The sequence below is a fragment of the Zea mays genome, chromosome 6 (assembly GCF_902167145.1).
Source record: "Zea mays cultivar B73 chromosome 6, Zm-B73-REFERENCE-NAM-5.0, whole genome shotgun sequence".
Classification (NCBI taxonomy): domain Eukaryota; kingdom Viridiplantae; phylum Streptophyta; class Magnoliopsida; order Poales; family Poaceae; genus Zea; species Zea mays.
In genome coordinates this window covers 53,926,816-53,937,244 of record NC_050101.1, presented here as the reverse complement: position 1 = coordinate 53,937,244, position 10,429 = coordinate 53,926,816, and positions in this window count along the sequence as shown.

Here is a 10,429-nt window from a genome sequence, read left to right as displayed (position 1 = left end):
AGCAACTCACTGGAGACACCATGTTCGGCGCCCTCCGAGGGCAACATGGCGCTTTCCCCCCTTCCTCCTTGCGGAAAGGCAACAAAGGGGTGTATAATAAAAGTCGAGACAGTCCTTGATCGTCCTCTCGCTCCATGCAGAGGCTCGGGGGCTGCTCTCGCAAACCTGGCTACGGCCAAACCGTTGACAGCGTCAACAAACTAGCCTAAAAACTCGGAACCTGACCATGCACCCGGGCAACAATCAGGTCGCATGAGGGAACAACCAGGTCGGCCAAGGCATCACGAAAGGCATTAAGACCTCAGAGGAGTCAAACCACTCCTCCGAGGCCTCGGGGGCTACACCCGGCGGGTGCGCTCGCGCGCACCCACCAGAACAAAGTGTAACCGAGAAAGGTCGGTCCCCTCGCAAAAAGTGTGACAAAGCCTCCAAGCGAGTGCCAACACTCCCTTTGAGGCTCGGAGGCTACTGTCGGGTACCATAATTAGGGGTACCCCCAACACTCCTAAACACGGCTGGTAACCACCATCAGCACAAGCTGCAGAGACTGATGGGCACGATTCAGGTCAAGGCTCCGTCTACCCAAGGGGCGCGATCTCGCCTCGCCCGAGCTGAGCCTCGGGCAGGAACTGTAGTCCCGGACGAAGTTACGTCTCGCCCGAGGGCCTCCTCAGGCAGTGGGCGCACCCTCGACACGCCCGAGGCCCAGCTCGGGCAGGCTTCGTCGAGAAGCAACCTTGGCCAAATCGCCTCTCCAACCGACCGTATCGTAGGCACATTCAATGCGAGGATCGCCTGACACCTTATCTTGACACACGTGCCTCAGTCGGCAAGGTCGAAGTGACCACAGTCACTTCACCCTTTCGCTGACCGACCTGACAGGAAAATAGCTCCGCTCCGACTGCTGTGCCACCCACCCGGGCAAGGCTGACAACAGCCAAGTTCAGCCTCAGGCGCAACAGGAAGCTCCGCCTCGCCCGACCTTAGGCCTCAGCCTCGGGAGGAGGTCTCCGCCTCGCCCGACCCCAGGGCTCGGCCTCAACCTCGGCCTCAGGAGGAATCGCGTCCTCGCCCGACCCCAGCCTCGGCCTCAGGAGGAGTCTCCACCTCGCCCGACCTTAGGCTCAGAACGACCGCGCCACAGGGGATACATCATTACCCTACCCCTAGCTAGCTCAGGCTATGGGGGAACAAGACCGGCGTCCCATCTGGCTCGCTCCGGTAACAAGTAATAATGGCTCCCCGCGTGCGTCCATGACGACGGTGGTTCTCAGCCCCCTACGAAAGCAAGGAGACATCAGCAAGATCCCAGCAGCACCAACAGCTGTGCTTCTACAGGGCTCAGGCCCTCCTCCGACGGCCACGATACCGCGTACATAGGGCTCTAGCACCTCTCCGACAACCACGTTGGCATCTACACAGGGCTCAGGCACCTCTCTGCAGGACACGTTAGCGCCTAGCTACACCCCCCATTATACACCTGGACTCTCTCCTTGCATCTATAAAAGGAAGGTCCAAGGTCTTCATGCGGGAGGGTCGCACGGGAGAACGAGCTAACGAACAGGATCACTCTCTCTCTCTCTCTCGCGAACGCTTGTAACCCCTACTACGAGCACACCCCCCTGGCGCGGGGTAACACGAGCCGCGTTTTCCCCCTTGTGTTCCATCTCGCGCCAACCCATCTAGGCTGGGACGCGCAGCGACAAATTTACTCGTCGGTCCAGGGACCCCCCCGGGGTCGAAACGCCGACAAAAGCATAAAGTGTCTTCAACGCATATCGGACATATCAAAATCCAATGGCAACTCCATCCAGCAAAGATACCATAAGCCATAAAATCGTGAATAGACCACAAAAACGCGGCTCTGAGGTTGAACTTCTATTTCTTGTAACAATCGTACGCCTCGACTCCTTCCCACAAAATTTTCAATTCTTCAATGAGGGGTCTCATCATCACATCGATCTTTGTTCCAGGATGATCCGGACCAGGTATTACAAGACACAAGAAAATAAATTAATATTTCATGCAAAGAGCTGGTGGAAGGTTGTATGGAACAGCAAAGACGGGCCAACATGAGTAGGACGTTGCAGTTAGATTGAAAGGCGAGAAACCATCTGTTGCTAAACCGAAGCGGACATTCCGCACTTCATCAGCAAAGCTGGAATCAAAAGCATCTAGTGCCTTCCATGCATCTGTATCAGCTGGGTGTGTCATGACATTTGGATTCTCACGTACCCCTTCTTTGTGCCATCTCATGTGTCTGGCTGTATTTTTGGAGATGAACAAACGTTTCAACCGAGGTATAAGAGGCATGTAACGAAGCTGCTTACGTGCAATCTTCGTCGTCACGGTCAAACCATCGTCGTTTTCAACCTCAACGAATCTACTCTCACCACATACAGTACACTTCTTCTCACTCGCGGTCTCCTTCCAGAAAAGCATGCAGTTATTGTCACAAACATCGATTTTTTCGTAATCCATACCGAGCCCAGAGAGCAACTTTTTGGACTGATACATGTCCTTTGGCATCTTGTGATTCTTCGGAAGTACATCACTGATCAAGTTCAAAAGCTCCTTGTAGCAGTTGTTTGAGAATGCAAACTTAGACTTAATAGCCATAAGTCGAGTCACAAATACAAGGACGGTCACTTTCGTGTGCTCATGCAACGGCTCTTCGGCAACTTTAAGGAGCTCGAAAAACTTCTGAACCTCAGGTGTAGCTGGATCCTCATAATCGGTAGGTTGACCGGGGTTCTCAGAATCGACGGTTAGAATCTCATGGTGTACATCGTCAAGCATCTCTTCCATCCTATCATAGTCCCCCTCCTCTTTATGTGACTGAAATTCCGATACAATACGAGGAGGTGGGTCCTCACCGTGGTGCACCCACACCTCATAGCCTGGCACATAGCCGTTCTTGCAAATATGTATCGACATAGTCCTCCTGTCAAGGAAATTAATGTTCCGACACTTGCTACAAGGGCACCTAACATCGGTTCCAGTCTCTGACCGAGCAAAAGCACGGTCGAGAAAAGCATCAGTCTTGGCAACCCACTCACTTGATAGAGCACCTCTTTTCTTCCAACCTTCATACATCCATCGACGATCCTCCTCCATACTAGATACGAGACGTTAACTTAATTAGTTATGATTACTAATTAACCACACTAATACAATAGCCACTAATTAACCAGACTAATACAATAGCACTACAAAAAAATCATTTCACGGGACCCTAAATCAAATAAAACAACCTTATTTCCGAGGGCTTAATAATTACCCTCGGAAATTAAAAGTTTAAATTATATAGCCACTAATAAATAACTTAAAACAAGTTAATTTAATTGCATAATTAAATTAAGCCGTCGGACATAACAAAACTAAACATTGCTAGTAACAAACAATATATGCATATACAAAATTATACTAAGCATTATAAAATTCCTTACTTTGTCGGACGATTAGCCGGTGAAGCGGACGCCGGCGGGGTCGAGGCGGGCGCCGGTGGCGTTGGGGACGGGGGCAGAGGCTCCGGTGGCCGCGGACGGCGTCGGGGCGATTCCGGTGTCGCTTGGGCGGCGGTTGAGTTGCCGGTCAACGTGGACAGAGGATCGGGTGCGGGCTGGGCGTCGGGACGGGGCTGGAGGTCCCCGGGAGAAGCTTCGGCGGTGGCGGGCGACGGCGGCGGAGGCGTGCGCTAGGCGGTGGCGGCAGCTACGCATGCGAGCGGGAGAGACAGAGAGAAATGAAACCGACGCGGCTGCGGGGTCGGTTAAAATCCATTAGTTCTGACAGCCACGTAGGAGACTGTCGGACATAAGCTTATATCCGACGGTCGGCCTGCCAACCCTAGGATATTCTCCGTTATGTCCGACGGCTGCCAGCGGCCGTCGGACATAAGCTTATGTCCGACGGTCTCCTAAGCAGCCGGCGGACATAACGGAGCCGTCGGATTTGTATCGTTTTACTGTAGTGAATTGAGGTGCTTGGCATGATAATTCATACAACACGATACATAATCTGGAAACAGACTTGTATTAGCAGGGCATGAGAAAACGAGGGCATCTAGCAGCAGAAGCTGGTTCCTCTTTTTCCAATCTAGAAATAGAGAAAATTCAGACCATGTGTGGATGGAAAAAGCAGGCTATCGAGCCCTCCTTTGGATTTTGCGCAATGCGAATATGCGATGCTAGAAAGACAAACTTAAGACGATACCAATGTATCAGTACAGCAGCTGTTGAATCCTGAATGAGTGAACAACTGGGGAAGGGAGAGGCGCACAAGAGGGTGTTTTACACGTGACCATGTAGAAGGTGCGGATTGACAAAGGAATATAAACGACACTATTATTTAAAAAAATCTGAAGCTAAAAAATAGCATTTGTGTATCCTGCTGGGCAGCTCTAATTCCAAAGAGAGAAGATAGGGAGGGTATAATGAAAGCATATAACTTTTAATAATTACACAAAGCCCCAGCCGCTCCTTGCATCTATCTAACCAATAGCTCGGGCCACCAGTACCCGCCCAACCAACAGCCCCATACATGTGGCCATGTCCCACGGAAATTAAGGGAGTTAACAAGGCACGTATGTGGGATCGGATTTTATAGCAGTGACGATTTTGTAGCAAGTATGATTTATTGATTGGTTTTATGCACAAAAATATGGCATGCACAAAAATATGGCATGCGATACACTGGTGGACGTACTCCAGGTTTGAGCGTAAAAATCCTTGGTTTTGACCGTAAATACTGAGCCAACATGAGAGATGTTGATAACTATGATGTGTTGGATTAATGGTCATAAAAATCCAAAAGTTGGAGCATAAATAGTGTTATCTATAGCGTAAATGAAGTGTCGGGGACCATAATTAGGGGTACCCCCAAGACTCCTAAACTCGGCTGGTAAACACCATCAGCACAAAGCTGCAAAGGACTGATGGGCGCAATGCAGGTCAAAGCTCCGTCCGCTCAAGGGACACGATCTCGCCTCGCCCGAGCCCGGCTTCGGGCAGGAACAGTAGACCCAGGCAGATTCACGCCTCGCCCGAGGGCCTCCTCAAGCAACGGGCGCACCTTCGACTCGCCCGAGGCCCAGCTCGGGCAGGCTTCACAGTGAAGCAACCTTGGCCAGATCGCCTCGCCAACCGACCAAATCGCAGGAGCATTCAATGCAGGGATCGCCTGACACCTTATCCTGACGCACGTTCTTCAGTCGACAGGGCCGAAGTGACCGCCGTCACTTCGCCCCTCCACTGACTGGCCTGACAGAAAAACAGCGCCGCCTGCGCTGCTCCGATTGCTGTGCCACCCACCAGGGTGAGGCTGACAGCCGCCAAGTCCGGCCTCAGGCGCCATAGGAAGCTCCGCCTCGCGCGACCCCAGGGCTCGGACTCAACCTCGACCTCAGACGACGGTCTCCACCTCGCCCGACCCCAGGGTTCGGACTCAACCTCGACCTCGGACGACGGTCTCCGCCTCGCACGACCCCAGGGCTCGGACTCAACTTCGACATCGGAGGAGTCTCCGCCTCGCCCAACTTTGGGCTCGGACCGACCACGTCGCAGGGGGGTACATCATTACCCTACCCCTAGCTAGCTCAGGCTACGGGGAACAAGACCGGTGTCCCATCTAGCTCGCCCCGGTAAAACAAGTGATGATGGCACCCTGCATGCTCCTATGACGACGGCGGTTCTCAGCCCCCTACGGAAGCAAGGGGACGTCAGCAAGGTCCCGTCAGCCCCAACAGCTGTGCTTCTACCGGGCTCAAGCGCTCCTCCGACGGCCACGACATCACATGAACAGGGCTCCAACACCTCTCCGACAGCCACGTCGGCATGTACATAGGGCTCTGGCTCTTCTCTACTAGACACGTTAGCACACTGCTACACCCCCCATTGTACACTTGGGCCCTCTCCTTACGACTATAAAAGGAAGGTCTAGGGCCCTCGTACGAAAGGTGGCCGCGCGGGAGGACGGGCTGACGAACAGGCTCTCTCTCTCTCCCTCGCGAACGCTTGTAACCTCCTACTACAAGCGCATCCGCCCTGGGCGCAGGACAACACGAGCCACGGTTCCCCTTTTTGTTCCCCCTTGTGTTCCGTCTCGCGCCGACCCATCTGGGCTGGGACACGCAGCGACAATTTACTCGTCGGTCCAGGGACCTCCCGGGGTCGAAACGCCGACAGTTGGCGCGCCAGGTAGGGGCCTGCTGCGTGTTGACGAACAGCTTCCCGTCAAGCTCCAGATGGGTAGTCTCCATCAACCTTTCCAACCCAGGACGCTGCTCCGTTTCGGGAGTCTCGAGTTCATGTCCCTCGATGGCAGCTACGACATGGTACTCCTTCCTCCGCCGCACGACAACGACAATGGCGGCCGTCAGCCCGCCCGCCGGCGGCGGAATCGACGACGTCTTCCCCGTGTAGCGGAACAGCAGCATCCGGGTCTGTCCCGTCACCTTCCCCGCCGCAGGAGGAGGAGGCGGGGCAACCATGGCCAAGCAGGACGCGGCACCTCGTTAGCTGTCGAGCGAGTCGCCGGCGCCCCAGCGGGGGACACGTCGGGCATTGACCTCACGTCTGAGACGAAGACGAGCGTCGTTTCCCCGCAACATGCCAACCCCGAGTGGACGGATGACGCCAGCACGCTCGCGGAGGACTTGCTGGGCGTTAGCCTCGTACCCAAGACAACGGTGCAGTCCGTCCCCGACGCGACTTCGTCACCATCCGTCGATCAAGAGGTACCGTCCGTTTCCCACCTTGTGCCTTTTAGATTCAGCTTCGACCCACCAAGCGACCCCGTTTTGGTGGACGCTTTCATAAAGGCATATCCAAACCTTTCCGGGGTACCATATGTGGTCAACCTGGGACCGACTGACTGCCGTCTCGACCTACGGGCCCCCGGGTTCCGAGGAAGATGACGACCCCGACTCTGGTTGGGATTTCTCTGGGCTCCATGCTCCTAGTGCCATGCGGGACTTCATAACCGCATGTGACTATTGCCTCTCCGATTGCTCCGATGGTGGCCACAGCCTTGACAACAAGGACTGTGGCCCAAGTCGCGAATGTTTCCACGTCGATCTAGGGGGTCTCGACGAAGGCAACCACCTTGGTATGCCGGAGGACGGCGATCCCCCTAGGCCTACACCTCGCGTTGACATCCTTCGGGAGCTAGCTGTGGTCCCAGTCCCTGCGGGGGGTCAGGACACATAACTCAAGCAAATCTGCGAGATGCAGGCCAAGCTCGACGAGGAAGCAGGACAACTTGTGTAGCTCCGGCAAAATATCGGGCAGGAGTGGGCAGGCCGAGTGCTAGCTGGAGAAGCGCTCCATCAAGCCCAGGACGTCCAGCACCGCATCGCCGACGATGCCAGGGCAAGGCTGCCCCCGACTTCTAGTGGGGTCGGCCAGAATCTGGCTGCAGCAGCAATACTACTCCGAGCGATGCCGGAACCATCCACTACCGAGGGGCGGCTGTTGGGGACTTGTTCTCAAATGCTAAGAGTTAAGAACAAGGCAACATAAAAAGTGTTAAATGTTAAAGTCCTTCGTCCTTCGAGACATTATTTCCGTTCGGATATAATGAATTCCGGACAAAGGTTGTGAAGGAAAAACCTTCGTAAGCACAATAAATGATGAAGAAGAATTCGTATACGAAATATGAAAAATAACATAAACATTTAAATGTTATTATCAACTTATTTTTATTTGCATTATCATATCCACAATAACAAATTATAGATGTACCTTCGGTTTGAAGGAAAGCAAGGGTACAAGCGTGATACAAAAAGCGAATGCCAAGTCAGCCCGAACAGTACGGGAGTACTGTTCATCTATTTATAGGCAAGGGACACAGCCCATATAAAATTACATTCATGCCCTTTATATTTGCTAATAACTCTATAGTAACTCTTCGAGGTCTAATTTGCCTTTTCATCTTTAAGTCGGTTCCCCTTTTCTACTGTCATGCCTAAGCTTTCCTGCGCACAGCTTCGTGATCACCTTGTCCTTCGTCATAATCATCTTTCGTCTCGCTCAGGCTTCGTCCTGACCATGCTCTGTATGCTCATGATCCGAATCCGAAGATACCTGTTCACATATTTCACTTGGAAAACATTGTCAAATCATGTTTTTGAGGACCTTCGGAAGCCGAAGGCCCCCAACAGCGACGTATCCAGGGAGAGCTCAAGAATCTCCTGGAGGATGCCGCGGTCCAACGGGCCGAAAGCTCTGCCTCCCGAAGGCAGGGGTACCCCCCGGAGCATCGCGCCGCGACTTCCCGATTCATGCGGGAAGCCTCGGTCCATACCGGGCGCACGTGGGACGCAACACCTGCAGCCCCGGGTCGCCTCGGCCACGAGCACCACCGCCGCGACCGTCGAGCCCACCTCGACGAGAAGGTGCGCCGAGGCTACCACCCCAGGCATGGGGGATGCTACGACAGCGGGGAGGATCGGAGTCCCTCGCCCGAACCACCCGGTCCGCAGGCTTTCAGCTGGGCCATACGACGGGCGCCGTTCCTGACCCGGTTCCGGGCCCCGACTACCATCACTAAGTACTCGGGGGAAACAAGGCCGGAACTGTGGCTCGCGGACTACCGGCTGGCCTGCCAGCTGGGTGGAACGGACGATGACAACCTCATCATCCGCAACCTCCCCCTGTTCCTCTCTGACGCCACCTGAGCCTGGCTAGAGCATCTGCCTCCTGCGCAGATCTCCAACTGGGACGACCTGGTCAAAGCCTTCGCCGGCAACTTCCAGGGCACATACGTGCGCCCTGCGAACTCCTGGGATCTCCGAAGCTGCCGCCAGCAGCCAGGAGAATCCTTGTGGGACTACATCCGGCGATTCTCGAAGCAGCGCACTGAGCTGCCCAACATCACCGACTCAGATGTCATCGGCGCGTTCCTCGCCGGCACCACATGCCGTGACCTGGTGAGCAAGATGGGTCGCAAGACCCCCACCAGGGCAAGCGAGCTGATGGACATCGCCACCAAGTTCGAATCTGGCCAGGAGGCGGTCGAGGCCATCTTCCGGAAGGACAAGACGCCTCAGGGATGCCAGCAGGAAGACGTCCCCGAGGCGTCCGCTCAGCGCAACACGAAGAAGAAGGGCAAGAAGAAGTCACAAGCAAAGCGCGACACCGCCAACGCAGATCTTGTCGCCGCTGCCGAGCACAGGAACCCCCGGAAGCCTCCCGAAGAGGCCAACCTGATCGACAAGATGCTCAAGGAGTCGTGCCCCTATCATCAGGGCCCCGTCAAGCACACCCTTGAGGAGTGCGTCATGCTTCGGCGCTACTTCCACAAGGCCGGGCCCCGGCGGAAGGTGGCAGAGCCCACGACAACGACAAGAAGGAAGGCAACAAGGCAGAAGAGTTCCCCGAGGTCCACGACTGCTTCATGATCTACGGTGGGCAAGTGGCGAACGCCTCGGCTCGGCACCACAAACAGGAGCGCCGAGAGGTCTGCTCGGTGAAGGTGGCGGCACCAGTCTACTTGGACTGGTCTAACAAGCCCATCACCTTCGACCAAGGCGACCACCTTGACCGCGTGCCGAGCCCGGGGAAGTACCCGCTTGTTGTCAATCCCGTCATCAGCAACGTCAGGCTCACCAAGGTCCTCATGGACGGAGGCAGCAGCCTCAACATCATCTACGCCGAGACCCTCGGGCTCTTGCAGATCGATCTGTCCACGATCCGGGCCGGTGCGGCGCCCTTTCACGGGATCATCCCCGGGAAGCGCGTCCAGCCCCCTGGACAACTCGTTCTGCCCGTCTGCTTCGGGACTCCCTCCAACTTCTGAAAGGAAACCCTCACGTTCGAGGTGGTCGGGTTCCGAGGAACCTACCACGCAGTGCTGGGGAGACCATGCTACGCCAAGTTCATGGCCGTCCCCAACTACACCTACCTCAAGCTCAAGATGCCGGGCCCCAACGAGGTCATCACCGTCGGATCCACATACCGACACACGTACGAATGCGACGTGGAGTGTGTGGAGTACGCTGAGGCCCTGAAAGTTGCCTAGAGGGGGGGTGAATAGGGCGAAACTGAAATTCTCAAAAATAATCACAACTACAAGCCGCGTTAGCGTTAGAGATATAATCAAGTCCGTGAGAGAGGGTGCAAAACAAATCGCTAGCGAATAAAGAGTGTGACACATGGATTTGTTTTACCGAGGTTCGATTCTCGCAAACCTACTCCCCGTTGAGGTGGTCACAAAGACCGGGTCTCTTTCAACCCTTTCCCTCTCTCAAACGGTCCCTCAGACCGAGTGAGCTTTCTCTTCTCAATCACTTGGAACACAAAGTTCTTACAAGGACCACCACAAGATTGGTGTCTCTTGCCTCAATTACAAGTGAGTTTGATCGCAAGAAAGAATCAAGAAAGAAGAAAGCAATCCAAGCGCAAGAGCTCGAAAGAACACAAGCAAATCT